The 11,081-nt window shown below is 42.1% G+C and overlaps 1 non-coding gene and 1 pseudogene across 1 annotated transcript; both read left to right on the top strand.

Moving 5' to 3' along the window:
- The first annotated feature begins 375 nt into the window (after positions 1-375).
- TRNAG-UCC (transfer RNA glycine (anticodon UCC)) lies at positions 376-448 on the top strand. Its single transcript has one exon. It is a non-coding gene; the product is annotated as a tRNA-Gly (tRNA).
- A 9,457-nt stretch (positions 449-9,905) lies between these two features.
- LOC130041254 (protein SET-like) lies at positions 9,906-10,785 on the top strand (annotated as a pseudogene).
- The last annotated feature ends 296 nt before the right edge of the window (positions 10,786-11,081 follow it).

The following is an 11,081-nucleotide window of genomic DNA, read 5'->3' as shown; positions in this document are numbered from 1 at the left end:
TGCTAACGCTCCAGCCCCTCATCTAAACTTTTGACCCTGGATGACAGAACTGAAAATATTAAGCACACAGCTGGAGGGGAATGTGGAGGATGAAAGGGCAAAGGAGGGCTGAAGAGGTTAAATAACATAAGGACAGTGGTGTATGATCTTGGGCATTTTGGTGAGCTATGGTAGCTGTGTACATCAAAAGCACAAATGTTAACACTATTGTAAACATATCACATAAACTGTGACAATTAAAATTTAAAGAAAAATAAACTATTTAAAAAGAAACTCAGGCCTCCCGACCATCAGCTGAATTGCTTTAATTTCGAAAGTAAATTTAAAGGCTGGAGAGACAGTATATTGGTGAAGAACATTTGCCTTGTACAGGCGGCGTTGGTGGTATAGTGGTGAGCATAGCTGCCTTCCAAGCAGTTGACCCGGGTTCGCATTCCCGGCCAACACACACCATCAGCTTTTGGCTGGAGCGATAGCACAGCAGTAGGGCATTTGCCTTGCACGCAGCCAGCATGGCTGACCCGAGTTCAATTCCTCAGCCCCTCTCGGAGAGCCTAGCAAGCTACCGAGAGTATCTCGCCTGCACGGCAGAGCCTGGCAAGCTCCCCGTGACGTATTCGATATGCCAAACACAGTAACAACAAAGTCTCCAATGGGGACGTTACTGGGCCCGCTCGAGCAAATCAATGATCAACGGGAGGGCCTTTACCTTTGCCTTTTACCTTTATGGGTGACCTGGATTCAATCCCCAACACTGAATAAGATACTCTGAGCACCTGAACACAGAACTAGAAGTAAGTCAGCACCACTGGTATGGCCCCCAAACAAAGTAAATAAGTTAATAAACAGATTTAGTCTGTTTATGTTTTTAGTCAGAATGTTACTCTGAACCTAAAGAAGAAAATGAAGACACAACTTTATCAAAAATAGTAGTAAATGTTCATATTTTAAGGTAGAAAAAGAAAATCTCTAAATAACTAGAAAACTTATGACAATTAATCCATAGTATATGAGCCTACTTAAACTATTATCTCAGCATAAATTATATTAATTGTTGGCTAAATATAAGGTGTTAATTTGATATAAAATAATTACTAGGGACAACACTTACAACCCACAGTGGCCAGGTAATAGCCACTGAAGAGAGAGATTTAAAACAAAGAAGAAAAAAACTGAAGCCTACACCAGAGTGTCTTTAAAACTCTTCACTGATCTTGTGCTAGAGATGGTATGTTGATTGAAAAAAAATGATAATGGAGATAGGTGGACTAGATGGATGGGGATAAAGTAACAAGAATATTAAATAGAACAAATCAATTTGAGCTTTTAAATCTCTCATCTATTTTAGTTAAGGAGAATAAAATATTCTGTAATAATTTAAATAAAGCAAATGGACTATGTGTTAAACCGCGCCACCAAGCCTGCCCGGAGGGGAAAGGGTGTTGACCGGCCCGCCCGCTCCTCTCTGGAAAGAAAGATGGCGGCCGCACGGGAGCCTTGTGGACAGCAGGTTTGAGCCGGGCTCGGCGGGAGCGGCAGGGACCTCATGGGAAGGGGTCTTTGTGGGCCGTCCCCCACGCCCCACCGAGGTCGCCAGCTGCCCCCCACGAGCGGCTCTCCAGCACGGCCACAGCCCCGGAGGCACAAGGACTTAGCACAGAGAACCAGCCGCTTGGAGCAGAAAAGCAAATGGACTATGTGTTAAACCGCGCCACCAAGCCTGCCCGGAGGGGAAAGGGTGTTGACCGGCCCGCCCGCTCCTCTCTGGAAAGAAAGATGGCGGCCGCACGGGAGCCTTGTGGACAGCAGGTTTGAGCCGGGCTCGGCGGGAGCGGCAGGGACCTCATGGGAAGGGGTCTTTGTGGGCCGTCCCCCACGCCCCACCGAGGTCGCCAGCTGCCCCCCACGAGCGGCTCTCCAGCACGGCCACAGCCCCGGAGGCACAAGGACTTAGCACAGAGAACCAGCCGCTTGGAGCAGAAAAGCAAATGGACTATGTGTTAAACCGCGCCACCAAGCCTGCCCGGAGGGGAAAGGGTGTTGACCGGCCCGCCCGCTCCTCTCTGGAAAGAAAGATGGTGGCCGCACAGGAGCCTTGTGGACAGCAGGTTTGAGCCGGGCTCGGCGGGAGCAGCGGGGACCTCATGGGAAGGGGGGCTTTGTGGGCCGTCCCCCATGCCCCACCGAGGTCGCCAGCTGCCCCCCACGAGCGGCTCTCCGGCACGGCCACGACTCCAGGGCACAGAAACCAATCTCTTAACTATCTAACTTTTAATAGAAATTCTTCCAGGGTCAATAAGTAAAATAGCAGAAATTCAAAACCGCGCAGCCGCGCGACATCATTTTATTCTTAAACCAAGTTGTAGAAAGCAAATCATTTCACAACGCTGTTTCAGCATATCTGATTGTGGGGGGTGGGTCGTAAACTCTAAACAATAATTGTGCATCTTCTATCGAAACAATCTATCTAGTCAAAGTAGATAGAGTATTAACTAGAACTCATCTGCCTCACAAGAATTGGGAGGGGTGGGAGGTGGGGGTCTATTGGGGTTCGGGGTTAAAAATAAGTATTGGGAAAGGGAAATGTGTTTGATATTTACATGACTGAGACCTAAACCCGAAAGCTCTGTAACTTTTCCCACAGTGATTCAATAAATAAATAAATTATAAAAAAAAAATAATGGACATACTAGGAGGGTTCTACAGATGAACAGAATAGATAGATAGATAGATAGATAGATAGATAGATAGATAGATACATACATACATACATACATACATACATACATAGATTAAGTTCCAGAGATGAAGCTGTAGTCTACTTGCTGTGATGAAGCCCTGGGTTTAATTTTCGGTACCCAAAGATAGAAAAATATAAAAAGTTTTTTGTTCAACATTTTCAAAGATTGTTTTTGTCTGTCATCTACAAACTATTCACTCGAGTCATCCTGAATAGGATTAGCATAACACTAGATGAAGGACAACCTTGTGAACAAGCTGGATTCTGAAAAGGATTCAGTACCATCGACCATATCCACACAATAACCAAGCTCATTGAGGTATCTCGGGAGTTCAAGATGCTGCTCTAACATTCATTGATTTAAAGAAGGCCTTTGATTCTGTTGAGACGGGAGCAGTCATGGAAGCCCTAGCCAATCAGGGCGTACAAACTCAATACATCAGGATCCTTCGTGAGCTCTATTGCGGATTCACTACCAAAATCTCACCATTCTACAAAAAAGTAATCATCCATATCAAGAGAGGGGTTCGGCAGGGTGATACCATTTCACCAAAACTCTTCAGTGCCACCCTCGAGAACATCATGCGACGACTGGAATGGGAAAACATGGGAGTGAAGATAGATGGTCGGCAACTACACCACCTCCGCTTTGCTGATGACATTGTTTTAATAACACCAAACATCAGCCAAGCGGCACAAATGCTGAACGACTTTGACCGTGAATGTGGAAAGGTCGGACTACAGCTGAATCTTACGAAGACAATGTTTATGAGAAACAGCCTTGTTCCTGACGCTCCATTCGCTCTCAACGGAACCACCATCTCCAAATGCAACAGTTATATATACCTAGGTCGAGAAATCAACATGATGAATGACCTGGCACCTGAGTTGCGCAGGAGGAAGAGAGCGGCTTGGAATGCCTTCAAGAGCATTGAAGAAATAACTAAAAGGACAAAGAACCTCCAGCTATGAGCACATCTCTTTGATTCCACTATTCTTCCTGCATTAACATATGCCTCAGAGACCTGGACCCTACGAAAACAGGATGAGAACGCTATTCGGGTCTCTCAAAGAGGAATCGAAAGAACTATGCTTGGAATATCACGATTCACTCAAATGAGAGATAGAATCCGGAGTTCTGATCTTCGTCAACGCTCAAGAATCAGGGACGCTGTCTCATTTGCCAAGACATCAAAAATCAGATGGGCTGAACACGTAATGAGGTTTACAGACAACCGCTGGATTAGAGCCATTACTGATTGGATTACACGGGACATCAAAAGATCACGTGGACGCCCACCTATAAGATGGTCAGACTTCTTCGTCAAGACCCTAAATGATCGGTTTGAGGCTCTGCATGTTCCTAGAACGAACAGATACCATTGGGCTACGCTAGCACGCAACCGGGATGAATGGAGACGTTACTGGCACCCGCTCGAATAAATCGATGAATAACGGGGATTAAGTGATTAAGTGATAAGTGATTTTCAAAGATGAGAGCAAGAGAACTTACAGTACACAGGGTAAGGAGCTTGCCTTGAGTGCACAGAAGGTGGTTTGATACCCCATGAAATAGCCAGGAATCTTTTCTGAGCAGACAACATAGCCAGGAGTAGTCCCTGATCACTGCTGGGCATCCCCCCTGCCAAAAATATAAATAAATAAATAAAAGGAAGATATAGAGACTTAAGGATTTTACTCAAACAATTGCAGGGAGAGAAAGGCGAGGGCAGTAAACAGTTTGGAAATTCAGGTAAGAATTAGTCTTGTCATCTTGAATACAAAATCTGCAAGGCAGAGTTAATAGGAACTCAAGTAAAGCTTCTATATTGCAGCCTTGCAAACAAAATTGCTATATTGCAGACAAAATTGCTTTCCTCAGGAAATCTCAAGCTTTGGCCCTTCGGGCCAAAGTTTTCAAGTCAACTAGTTAGCCAAGGTGGAACTACAATGTGAAGAGTAATGTGCTTCACTCAAAGTCCACTGGATTGCAAATGTTAAACTCATCTGAAAATATTTTTTAGGGACAGAGAGATAGTAGAAATGTTAAGGCTCTTGTCTTGATTACAGTCCATCAGATTCAATCCCTGACCATATATTGTCCCCAGAGCAATATCAGGAGTGGGACTGGAGCAATAGGACAGTGGGTAGGGTATTTGCCTTGCATGTGGCCAACTAGAGTTCAATTACCAGCATTCCATATGGTCCCCCAAGCACCACCAGGTGTAATTCCTGAGTGCATGATCCAGGGGTAACTTCTGTGCATCGCCGGGTGTGACCGCCTCAAAATGAACAAACAAACCAAAAAACACATCAGGTGTGACCCATGAGCACAGTCAGGAGTAAGCCCTGGGCACTACTGGGTGTGGTCTGAAAAGAAAATATACATATACATATATATATAAGAAATATACATATATGTGAGAGTATATGTATATCTACATCTAAAAGTTGCTTGACCCTACAAGCATGGCTCCAGTATTCGGGCACCAGAACTATTCTTCTGAACTGTATGGGGATGCCGGGCCAGGCAGTTCCACCCAGGCTCCCAGTCAGCCCCTGATCCAAGAAGTCACACCCAGCACCATCTTTTAGCACAAAGCAGCAAAGAAAACTGGCTGGCAGGCTCCACAACTCCCAGAGAATTCTCCAGGCCCCATACTAAGCTGATATCACTGGGAGGTCCCAGATGGGGTAGGTGCTGTCTCCCTGCCTTTTCTAGATGGAATCCTGGTAACCATGAGCTTCTACAAGCATGGCTCCGGTATGTGGGTACCAGGACTATTCTGCCGACTTTTCCTGATATGCAAAGTGAACAATGGAAATAAATGATCTAGCGTCTGTCCCTGGAAGGCAGGCTTGAATGTTGGTGGGAAAATCTGAGCAAAATATAATGGTCAACCGAAATGCATCTGGACTGTGCATTTAACTACAGTGCTATGCCACCCTGGGAGGGGAAGAGTGTTTGTCCCTCTGCCTGTCCCCCCTTGCGGCAGCGGCATGGTGGCCTCCATCTTTAGAGCCTAATGGACAGCCGGGTATCAGAATGCATTGACGAGGCATTCAGGGTCTCATGGGATGGGGGGGGGGGTAGAATCGGTCCTGACAAGGTCCCAGGTTGCCACCCACAAATGCCTCCTCTGGCTCCTGAACGACCATCATCTCAGAGGCACACAAACCAATCTCAGAAACCTGGGTCTTTTGGCAGTAATACCTCTAGGCTTATTACTAAAATATCAGAAATCCAAAATTGCGTAGCCACTATTGCAGCCACACGACATCATATGCTCTTCATAATCAGTAATAGAAAACAAATTATCTAATTATGTCTTTTTGGCAGGTCTGAATGTTGGGGAAAATTCCAAATAATAACACTGGGTCTTTTGTCGTAATATTGAATGTGATCTACGTAGAGAGAGAGTAAAGTGGAAATCTGCCACAGAAGTGGGGGATGGGTTGGGAGGAGGGGTATACTGGGGTCCTTGGTGGTGGAAAATGTGCACTGGTGAAGGGACAGGTGTTTAATCATTGTATGTCTGACCGAGACTTAAACTGAAAGGTTTTGTGACTGTTCTCATGGTGATTCAATAAATAAAACTTTAAAAAAAAAAAAGTTGCTTGACCAAACACATGTACATCAAAAATCAAAACCCAATCAAAACAATAGCTTTAGCAATTCCCCGAAATTGAACATATTATTTCTTATAGTACCTAGGAAGAAAAAGAGAATGTACTAAGTATTAGATATAATGTCAAATTTTATGTTTCTGAGATTGTGCTATTTTGTGTACAGCTGTGTGTCTCTCTGTTAAAATTTGTTCCATATGCTCAATATTATTGGTGTGTGATTCTAGCTTACACTTTCAAAACAAGTATTAGCGGCCACAGCATCTCTTCTATAAATTTCCAAAGAATATAATCTGTACATTTCAAATGCTGCATTTGAATATACCTCTAGTGGCAACATTTAATAAACCTGCACATCAGTTTCTGAATCCTATAGTTAATTTTGAAAGGAAAACTTTTACATCTAAGAGAAAAAGATTTTCATTAGAATGTACAACTTTAATAATCTAGACATTAATCTTTTGTTCATTGCTCTAACACTAGTAATAAGATGTATGAGAAATTTTATTCAAGCCATTAACACTGGTTTTCAGATGTAAATGCCTCAAAAATTGAAATGCTCTTTTGTTTCATTTTAATTTTTGTTTTTACTTCTATCTGTGTCTGTAGAATGAGTCATTTGGATGTTTGAGAAATATTTGGACTCAATGTTGCTTGTTTTTGGGGTTCAAATTAAATATTGTTTTAATCAGAACTAGAAAAAAGCCTTTGAATATAAAGGTAAAGGTAAAGGCCCTCCCGCTGATCGTCGATTTGCTCGAGCGGGCCCAGTAACGTCTCCATTGGAGACTTTGTTGTTACTGTGTCTGGCATATCGAATACTCTCGGTAGCTTGCCGGGGTCTCCGAGAGGGCTGGAGGAATCGAACTCGGGTCGGCCATGTTGGCCGCTTGTAAGGCGAACGCCCTACCCGCTGTGCTATCGTTCCATTTGAATATAAATGGAATATAAAAATGCACTGTAGCACTGTAGCACTGTCCTCCCGTTGTTCATCTATTTGCTCGAGTGGGCACCAGTAATGTCTCACAACAAATTGTGAGACTTGTTGTTACTGTTTTTGGCATATCGAGTACATCATGGGGAGCTTTCCAGGCTTTGCCATGTGGGCAAACTCTTGGTAGCTTGCCGGGCTCTCCAAGAGGGGCAGAGAAATCGAACCTGGGTCGGCCATTTCGCCCGTGTGCAAGGCAAAAGCTGTACCCACTGTGCTATTGCTCCAGCCCATATAAAAATGATTTTTAAGAAATGATCATATATTTTAATTGATTTAATTGAAAGTACCATATCTTAATAAGTATAAACTATTTTCACTAGCTTCTGTAAAATAATGTATTTTTTCTCTCTTAAATATTTTTCTTTTTATAAGAGGCAAAAGATTTATATAATTTGAAGAAAAGCCTTTTTGTTGAAATTTGATGAATTTATAAAATTTGATTAAATTTTATATATCCAAGAATAGAAAGCCCATCAAGAGCAATTGTAATACATATAAATAATATGTATAAGAATATCTAATTTGAAGTTTACAAAATGCATATAAGCAGTCTGTCAAAATGGCACTAAAAATATCCGAGTATATTTTAAAATTATTTAAATGATTAATAAAACTAATCATATTAAAATTTAAATTTCTACTTCATTTTGGTAGCATATATATATCTCAGGGGTTACTCCTGGCTCTGCACTCAGAAATGACTCCTGACAGTGCTCAGGGACCATAGGGGACATCAGGCATCGAACCCGGGTCGGCCGTGTGCAAGGCAAATGCCCTACCTGCTGTGCTATTGCTCTGGCTGTGCAGCGATAGCACAGCGGTAGGGCGTTCGCCTTACAAGTGGCCAACATGGCCGACCCGAGTTCGATTCCTCCGCCCCTCTAGGAGAGCCCGGCAAGCTACCGAGAGTATTCGATATGCCAGACACAGTAACAACAAAGTCTCCAATGGAGACGTTACTGGGCCCGCTCAAGCAAATCGACGATCAGCGGGAGGGCCTTTACCTTACCTTATATATATCTATTTTCTATGTATTCAACAATATTTACATTTCTGTTTAATTAAAACTCAAAAATAAAATCATTACCTTTCTTTGTAACGTTTGTAAATGATGTTTTGGCTTGAAAATAAATACAATGAGATGTGCAGCTATGATTTTAAGGATAATATTATTCTCCTGATAGTTTGACAGTCTTTCTCTTTTGAAAAATTTATTTTCTACAACTGTTATAAAAATTAGCACAAATTCATTAAGGGCCATACCTGGTCGGATCACTCCTGGCCATACACAGGGATGCCAAGGATCAAACCCAAGCTCACTAGACGCATGCAAGGCAAGCAACACACATATTGAACTCTCTCCCTTGCCTTCCCAATTCATTACTTTGGTTAAAAAAAAAAAAAAACAACTGACTGGTTCTCACCAAATATGTCAACAAGCCTACATTCCTTCAGGATGCTCTAGGGAAGAATGGTTCTTTTCAGTACTTGTTTCCTTGCCTTCCAACTTTTAGAAGATACCAACATTCCTATTTTCAGGACACAATCCTTTGATTCTGTTAAATATCGGTAAAGAAATTCTCATGCTATTATCTATATAGGTTTCTCTTCTCTGCCTTCCTCTTGTTCCCGTTTTACAATCAATTAATTAGCAACTATAATTTTATCTGCAACTGTAACTGTAGTTTACCATATAACCTATATTATCCACAAGAGTCAGGCTTTAGGATATGACATTATTCCAGAGACCATTATTCTGCCCTTTAAGTCAATAATTACTAAGTTTGGTGGTGAGCATACAAGGGTTTATTATACTAATTTATCAATTTTTAGAGGTTTTAATTTGTTTTGCTAAAACAAATAAATTTAATATACTATATCACCCAAGGAATTATGTCTAAAAGAAAAAAGTTAATATGACAAATTCAGTTATAATCTCATTAGTATTCAGCCTCTTAGGAAATTTCCATATTTATTTCCTGTGAATATCTAAAAAAAAGAAAAAAATAATGCAACAATTTTAAAACTTAAAAGTATAAAAACATAGACATACATTTTGCCTCCAGCAAACAGCCCTCCCTTAGTTTCATGCCCCCAAAAAATGGAAGTGTAAAATAATATTTTAAATATTCACAGATTCTTAGAGCTTTTAGGAAGATTAGAGAGCTCTCCCAGATTGTCTGAATCAGGTATTCTCTCATCATGACTTCTCTGCCAAATTTATTGAATTTCTACAGTAATCGTTGCATGTGGTTATACATCCCAAAGCAGTATATTTACATTTTTGGACAACTGTCATTATTAATATTTTGCTCAACCTATATGACTTTGGAAAATATAATGTTATATGATGGTGTATAAATATCTGTAGATAATTCTTATGTAACTGAGGCTAAATACCTTTAGTTCTCCTAGACATCAGTGGCAAACTCTTACAGGCAAAGAATTTAGAGTTTGAGTTTTGAGGTGGCTCAACAGCAAAGTACCTGCACTGAGTGCCCGGCTCCACCGCCCACGCGCTCGCGCCCACCTGCCCTCTCCAGCATGACCCCCAAGCGCCAGCTCGCGCTGCTGCCGCTGCAGACCAATAGACACTGGGGTGCTGGTGCCCTCAAGGCTGAGGAAGCCTCGAACTCTTCGGGCGTGCGCAAAGGAGAAAAAGAGCAGCAGGAAACGATTGAACATATTGATGAAGCACAAAATTCAATAGACAGACTTAATGAGCAAGCCAGTGAGGAGATTTTGAAAGTAGAACAGAAATATAACAAACTCCGCCAACCATTTTTTTCAGAAGAGGTCAGAATTGATCGCCAAAATCCCCAACTTTTGGGTAGCAACATTTGTCAACCATCTACAAGTGTCTGCGCTGCTTGGGGAGGAGGATGAAGAGGCACTGCATTATTTGACAAGAGTTGAAGTGACAGAATTTGAAGATATTAAATCAGGTTACAGAATAGACTTTTATTTTGATGCAAACCCTTACTTTGAAAATCAAATTCTCTCCAAAGAATTTCATCTGAATGAGAGTGGTGATCCATCTTCAAAGGCCACTGAAATTAAATGGAAATCTGGAAAGGATTTGACGAAACGCTCAAGTTAAACACAGAATAAAGCCAGCAGAAAGAGACAACATGAGGAACCCAAGAGCTTCTTCACTGGTTCACTGACCATTCGGATGCTGGTGCAGATGAGCTCGGCCAGGTAATCAAAGACGACATCTGACATCTGGCCAAACCCATTGCAGTACTACTTGGTTCCTGACATGGATGATGAAGAAGGGGAAGGAGAAGAAGATGACGACGATGATGAAGAGAAAGAAGGATTGGAAGATATTGACAAAGAAGGGGATGAAGATGAAGGTGAAGAACATGAAGATGATGACGAGGGAGAGGAAGGAGAGGAGAATGAATGAGAAAATGACTAATGGAACACTGTCGGATTCCAATCTTTTTTAATTTTCTCCAGTCCCTGGGAGCAAGTTGCAGTCTTTTTCCTTTTCTCTCCCCCCTCCCCTAACCCCGCCCCACTCCGTCCCCACTCCCTGTGATCAGTCGCCCTGTTTTTTGAGGTCTCTTTTCTCTCCTTTACACCATGGTTCTCAATTTAGTTCAGGGAAATACCTTGAACAGAATTCAGTGGGAAAGACTACTGGTTTCTGTTCCAAATTAATTTTTATCACTTCTCATCTCAACACAGACTTGATGGAATCCACACCACCGT

Source organism: Sorex fumeus, unplaced genomic scaffold, assembly GCF_029834395.1.
Source record: "Sorex fumeus unplaced genomic scaffold, SorFum_2.1 ptg000098l, whole genome shotgun sequence".
NCBI lineage: Eukaryota > Metazoa > Chordata > Mammalia > Eulipotyphla > Soricidae > Sorex > Sorex fumeus.
Note: the sequence above shows the minus strand (reverse complement) of the source record. Positions and strands in the feature narration are given on the sequence as shown.